The sequence below is a fragment of the Chrysochloris asiatica genome, unplaced genomic scaffold, assembly GCF_000296735.1.
Source record: "Chrysochloris asiatica unplaced genomic scaffold, ChrAsi1.0 scaffold00033, whole genome shotgun sequence".
Classification (NCBI taxonomy): Eukaryota; Metazoa; Chordata; class Mammalia; order Afrosoricida; family Chrysochloridae; genus Chrysochloris; species Chrysochloris asiatica.
The window spans coordinates 19,699,942-19,707,767 of NW_006408551.1; positions in this window are offsets into that span (position 1 = coordinate 19,699,942).

A 7,826-nucleotide genomic window follows, 5' to 3' on the forward strand; every position below is an offset into this window, starting at 1 on the left:
TGGGTATTCATACATTGACAATGTCCATTCAAAATTATACATATACATTAGGTATATGCTTACAATGCATCAAATACTTGGAATTAATAATTCTTACTATATGACTCTAATTCCAATCCTAATAATGATTGATGGCATTGCCAAAGTACAGAATTATGAACTGAAAGATATTATCTATTATCTACCCTGCCTTAGTTGAAGGAGCTCTAGGAGTGTAGTGGTTATAAGTTGGGCTAACTTCAAGGTCAGCAGTTTCAAACTACCAGCGATTTATTCCGCAGGAGAAAGATGAGGATTTCTGCTCGTATAAATATTGACAACCTTGGAAACCCTATGCACAGTCGCTATGAGGCGGGACCAACTCCAGGGCACACCACCACCACCGCCGCCACCACTTCCCAATTTAGTTTTGCAAATCAAGACCTAGAGAAACTAAATGATGTACCTAGGTTCATTCAACAAAGTCTCAAAGAGTTCTGTGTCTCTAATCAAAATCCTTTTCCTAACCCACTTGTCCCCCATTCAATATCCATTAAGCATATCATTATACGCCCTGGTGGCACAATAGTCAAGAGCTTAGCTGCTAACGGAAACATTGGTGGTTTAAACCTACCCAGCGTTGGGGAATTAATCCAATATTGACTCATGCTCAGTGGAAGAAACCTACAACTCTGCATAGGAAAAGACCTGGCATTTTGCTCTGGTAAAGATGAAAGCCTAGAAAACCTATGGGCCAGTTCTACTCAATAACACTGGGTCCCTATGAGTCAAAATCAAATCATGGCATCTAACAATAGAGCACAACTTCGATAAATATGTGAATCAAATACTACATCAGGATTTGGTTTTGGAGGGTTTTTTTTTTTGTTTTTTTTTTCCTTTAAAAGTGATGTAATGTGTGTGTGTGTGTTTGTGTTTAAGTGTCATGGAGTTGGTTCTGACTCTTAGTGACCCTCTATAGGATTTCCAAGGAGTAGCTGGTGAGTTTGAGCTGCCAATCTGTAGTTCAAACCGACCTTTCAGTCCAGTGGTTTATCCTACAGCACATTCTTTAATTTCTGAGAAAATAGTGAGTCTATAAATAAAGGATTTTTCATTCTTAACTGGTCATTCCAATAAGGCCAGCTTCATGGGCACCTTGAAATTCCAAATAATTTTTGAATAAGGGAACTGTGTTTTATTTAGCAACTGGACCCTGCTAATTCTGTAACCAGCCTTGCCATGTAGGCCAGAAAGAAATCATCTGTTATTTCGCTTTCATCTTTTAATGTAGTGACAACTACAATAGTATATCCTTCCTTTTATAACCTTTTCCTGTCTCGTAAAGTTTGCCAAACAAAGAGACATTTCTTTCTGTTTTCTGCCTGTAAAACACCTTATGTTATACATGCAAACTAGAGGTTTCACACTTTGTTGATTCAGCCAACACTGAGACTGCAGAATAGCTCACCACTAAGATATCCTTTAAAAGGTTTTGCAAAGCCACCAGGTGCTAAGATGTGGCCATCTTAGTAAAACAGAGGGGCTCAAAACTTTCTTTTTTCTTTTCAGATAGACTTATTTTCTGAAAAAGGGCAATTATGATGTATTAAGTGTCAGCAAGATTTTTTCTCATGCTACCCTCAGTATTAACTGAATAGGTAGGTAGTCAGTAAGACAAAACTCACACCTTGGTTTCCCTTTTCCTCTGTAATCAACAGTCATATCCTTAGCACTCACAACTGAATTTTCTCATCCAGATTTTGGTATAGGTTTCTTCCACTGAGCATGAGTCAATATTGGATTCATACACGCACACACACACTAGCTATCTTGACTCCTGGGCGGAACTCCTGACATCATGCTAGCTTAGCCTACGGAAGAAGCACGACATACCTAATGGAAGTCTACACGGAGTCAGATTTTCCCCATGATTTGACTCATAAAATCCCATATGTTAGAGGAAAGTTATCTGAATCCCCCTTTTGCTTCCGTACCATCTGGGCAACTTTGTGGAGAGGTTCTAAGAATATAGGAGACATATTATACATATGTGGTACAGTCATGGGCTTAAAATATCTCAATTTTATAACAGATGGGATTGTTCCGTGATAATCTAGAGTTTCATGTCACATTGAAGGTTTGAAAGTCATGTTTTTTTGTCCGACAAGGAATTTTAAAGCACCTACTAAGTGTCAATCATGATTTTTTTTTTTTTTTTTTTAAACATACGATTTCCAAAGAACTTACAAACAGGTTGCAAAGAACTTAACAGTAAGTTAATCTATCAGGAGCATATGTCCTCATAATGGTAGCGATTCCTCAGATCTGGTTAACTAGGTAGGTATCTATACCCTCCCTCTCCTCTCCATGTGTGCCCCTCCCAGTGGGATTCAAGTAGTTGAAGAGAACTGATTATTGATAAGATATTTTTAAATGTATTTTCTGACATATATATTGGATTCTTTCCTTGAAGGCTCATTGTAGGCAGTCATGGGATTCCTTCCTAATAAATACAGATATAATTTCTGACTCCTCTCAACAATGATGTGGTTGTTGTTATTAGGTGCCATCATGTTGATTAGGGCTCATAACAACCCCATGCACAACAGAACGAAACACTGCCGCGTCCTGCGCCATCCTCACAATTGTTAGGTCTGACCCCATTGCTGATGCCACTGTGCCAATCCATCTCATTGAGGGTCTTCCTTTTTTTCACTGACCATCCACTTTAACAAGCATGGTACCCATCTCTAGGAACCAGTCCCTTCAGACATGTCCATAGTATGCTTCTAGGGGGCATTTTGACTGTACTTCTTCCAAGGAGGAATGGTTTCTTCTTCTGGCAGTCCATGGTATTTTCAACATTCTTACCCAAGACAATAATTCAAATGCATCAATTCTTCTTCAGTCTTCCTTATTCATTATCCAGTTTTCACATACATATAAATCGATTGAAACACCATGGCCTGGGTCAGGGTACCCTTGGGCTTCAAACTGACATTTTTGCTCTTGAATAGTTCTAAGAGGTTTGCCTAGTGCAATACATCATTTGATTTCTTTTTCTTTTTTAAAAACATTTTTTATAAATTGAATGAAGGTTTACAGAGCTGTTACGTTATGTTAGTGTTATGTTCAGATTTACATCCATCTGCTTTGCTTGATTACAAAGATTGCAATGCCCTCCATGCATCATTAGTTACCAGTATTTACCTCTATTCACTTTATTGCATTCTTCCCTGGGTCCCCCACTACCTTCACATCATTTGATTTCTTGACGGCTGCTCCTATGTTTCCATGAGTGTTGACTATGGATCCAAGCAAAATGAAATCTTTGACAATTTAAATCTTTTCTCCATTTATCATTCTGTTGTTTATTGGTCCAGTTGTGAAGGATTTTTGTTTTCTTTACATTGAGTTGCAATCCATAATGAAGGCTGTAATCTGAATCAGTAAGTATGTCAAGTCCTCTTAACTTTCAGCAAGTGTCATCTGCATATCACAGGTTGTTAATGAGTCTTCCTCTAATCCTGATGCCATGTTCTTCTTGGATTATTTGCTCAGTATACATATTGAATAAATATGGTAAAAGAATACAACCCTGGTGCACACCTTTCTGGATTTAAGACCATTCAGTGTTCCTTGTTCTGCTCAAATGACTGCCTCTTGCTCTATGTACAATTAACTGTTATGGAATACCCATTCTATGCAATGTTATCCATACTTCATTGTAATTCACATAGTCAAATGACTTTGTAAACATCAAAAGTACAAATAAGCATCTTTCTGATACTTTTTGCTTTCAGCCAAGATCCATCTGAACATCAGCAATGATATCATTCCATGTTCTCTTCTGAATCAGTTTGAGTTTCTGGAAGTCCTTGCATGTTATAGTAATGATATCATTTGATGATTCTTATATTTTGTTGGACCACTTTTCTTTGAAATGGGCACAAATATAATCAGTTGGCCAGACCGATTCTTGGCATAGAGTAGTGGGTGCCTCTAGCAATGCATCAGTTTGTTGAAAATTTCAGTTCATATTCCATCAATTCTTGGAGCCTTGTTTTTTGTCAATGACTTCAAATTTACAAATCTAGAAGAAATGTATACATTTTTAGAAAAACACAACCTACCTAAACTAACACAGAATGAAGTATAAAACTTGAACAGACATATAGCATAAGTAGATATTGATCAGGTAATTTAAAATCTCCCAAAAAAGAGCTCTGTCAGAAATGGCTTTACTAAGGAATTCTTCCCAAAATTCAGAAAACAAATGATACCATGTCTACTTAAATTATTCCAGAACATAGACAAAGATGGGAAATTCCCCAGTACATTTATGAATTGAGTATAACCATCATACCCAAACCAGGCAAAAACATCACTAAAAAAGAAAATTATAGAACAATATCCCTCATGAACATAGATGCAAAAATTCTCAACAAAATCATAGCCAATAGAATTGAACAAATAATAGTACATCATTACAAAGGAGAATGCATAGCAGGGATGCAAGGATGGTTCAATATTAGAAAAACAATGCGTGAATAAAACAAAGAAAAATAGTCACAGTCTCCAAAAAGAACCATATGTTAGGCCACAAAGCAAACCTCGACAAATTTAAAAACATTAAAATACTACAAAGTATCTTTACAGATCACAATGCTATAAAATTAGAAATATGAAACAGTAGAAAAATAAAGAAGAAAAATCAAAGAATATCATGAGCATATTAAGTTAATACGTATAATAGTACAATGTTTGACATATAGCAGTAGACACATTACTAGAGTGTACCATATATTTGTTGTTGTTGTTAAATGCAGTGGATTCATAACTACTCTGTATAGAGTTTCCAAGGAGCAGCTGGTGGGTTTGAACCACCAATCTTGTAGTTAACTGTCTAGTGCTTTTCCTACTGTGCCACATATTTAATAAGATACAATATCCAGATATAAGCTCCTTCTAAACACATGAAATTAAAGAATTTACAGTCTCTTGCAGTTATGTGGGGTCTTGTGACTTGTTATGGCCAATGGACTCTGAGCCAAAGTAATGTGTTTCACTTCTCAGCTAAGGCCAAAAAAGGCCCTGTGAAACCTCCCAGTTCTCTCTTCCATTATGTCAGTGATGGTGAAGGGCACATGTTTTGAGGATTTCAAAAAACATATGGCAATTGAATATGCATGCTGCCTCTACTCTCTTTTGGAACCTCTAAAATAGTAATAAAGAGATTGTTGTTGTTGTTAAGAGCTGTCAAGTAGGTTCTGATTGACAGCGATCCTGTATAGGGTTTCTGAGGAGTAGCTGGTGAGTTTGAACCACTGACTTTGTGGTTCAAACCGACCTTTCAGAACTGAATTCATACGACAACACCACACCAGGACTCCAATAAAGAGATTTGTTGTTGTTAAGGCCTTTGAATTGGTTCCGACTCATAGCAACCCTGTATAGGGATTTCAATGAGTGACTGGGGAGTTTGACCTCCAATCTTGCAGTCTAATGCGTTATCCTGCAGAACACCAAGACTTCAATAAGGAGATTGTTGTTGTTGTTGTTGTTGTTGTTAGCTGCCATCGAGTCATTTCTGAATCATAGCGATCCTTTTAGGGTTTCCAAGGAGCAGCTGGTTAAGTTAGAACTGCTGACCTTGTGGTTCCCAGTCCAGTGCTAATAAAGAGATTGTTGTTGTTGTTAAGTGCCATCAAGTCGGCTTCTACCCATTTTTAATTTTTTTAAGTGCCATAGCGACCCTGTATAGGGTTCCCAAGGAACATCTGGTGATCTTGAACCACCAACCTACTTTATAGTTCAAACCTACTTTGCAGTCCAGTGTATTAATCCACAGTGCCACACCAGGACTCCAATAAAGAGATTAGTCTAGCAAAAAGAAGAAGAAGGAAAAAAAAAGAACTAAAACAGATGAGACCTGCCAAAAAAGTTACAGAAGATGAAAGGAGGGTGATTGGACAAGTAGTAATTGATTTTAACTTTATGTTTATCCAATTTAGTAAACACCTTGCATAGGGGAAAATGACAAGATGAAACTCATTTCACACTGCAGATTTGCCAAAGAGTTAGGGTATCAACTACCTCTAAAGGAGTAAGTTCAGAGTTAGGCTGAAAGTTTGTGAAAAATGAAAACTACAAGATAGTAGAGCTCTTCTGACAACATTTGAAACCCCTCATGCATAAGATATAGTTATATCTCCAATCCACTTAACCAGGCCACTGTCTTTGCCACACCTTGGTGGAAGTTTCCTTTCTAGCATGGCTCAGCATATCCAGTACCATTGAATAGAAGGTTAAGTGCTTTCATAAGATTAAGATTTAAATAATGTTCATCATACTGAACAGAAAGGGCCAGATCAGGATGTAGGGTGGATGGCATAAGATTTCCCAATGACATTCTCATAGGACAGCCCTTGCTATCCTTGAAGAATGAGCAGGTGCATTGTCATGATGGAAAGCAATTGCTCAACACAACTTTCCTGGCCTTTTTATCACCCATGTGTTTTCTGTTTTCTTAAAACAAACAAACTTGGGGAAAACAGATGAAAAGGAAATCAATGCAGGGGGAAGAAAGATTACAGTAGTAAGAGAAGATCCATTAAACAAAAGAAGTTGTAATAGAAAAGAACATTCAGAAAAAAAGAAACAGCTCTTAGAGCATAAAACTGTGGAAGTAGAAATTTAAGAAGCAATAGAAGATTTAAAGTCAAAGTTTAAGAAATCTTTAAGAAGGAACAAAATAGCAGAGATGGAAAAATATAAAGAAAATAAGAAAATTTAAAAATAGATTTAGGAAGTTCAATACCTAAATAATAGGAGTTCCAGGAAGACAAAATAAATAAATGAAGAAACAAATTATCAGGTAAATTAATTAGGAACATGAGTTTCCAAAACGAAAATCCCAAATGATTGACAAGCAAAATGAGCAAGAAAAGCTGGACTCCAGGGTATTTTTAAACAAAAGCAAAAAAAAAAAAAAAAAAAAACATCTTCCATACAGAGAAGATCCTCAACGTTCAAATGAGAAGAAGTATGTCATGTACAAAGAGTAAAGAAACAGAAACTCATCAAACTTCTTAACCACAAGTCTGAAAGTGAAATATAGTGGAGAAATACCTTTAAATATCTGAATAAAAATAATGTCCAAACTAGAATCATATGCCCAGCTAAGGTATCACGAGATGTTAGAATCAAGATCCATTTTTACTCATGCTATATCTCTTAAGTTATTTCTCAAATACTCTTTCTCATGAAATATCTTGAGGTAGTGTTTAACCAAAATGAAAACATAAATCAAGTAATAAGAATTAAGACCCAGGGAAAACAAGATCCAATACAGAAAAAAACACCAGATGATTGTTCTTCATAATTATGAAGGAAGTCCCAAGGCCACCATCTTGAAGCAAGCCTAAACAACATTTAGCCCTAAAGAACACCCAGTCCATAAGGAATATCTCAAAGGAGAAAACATAACTAATGTGTGTTTGCCCATCTTACAGAGAAATTCCACTCCTGTAGAGATATGGGGAGACAGTCATTAATGATTGATGTATAAAAACCTAAGAATGCCAATCAAACAACACTAGTTATTAACTTTAGGAAATATAGACATTGTCCAAGGGGTAAAAAAGATAATCAGAGTACAACAAATATTGTGAGCAATAATTATCTGATATAATTTAACGCAATTTTTATCAAAAAGCATAATATAGTTCATTTGTATCATCCAGGGATCTACAAAGAAAGAGAACCAGTAGGAGATGATAGTTGTTGCTGATATGCACCGTTGAGTCAGTTCCTACTTATAGTAACCCTATATAGGATTTCTG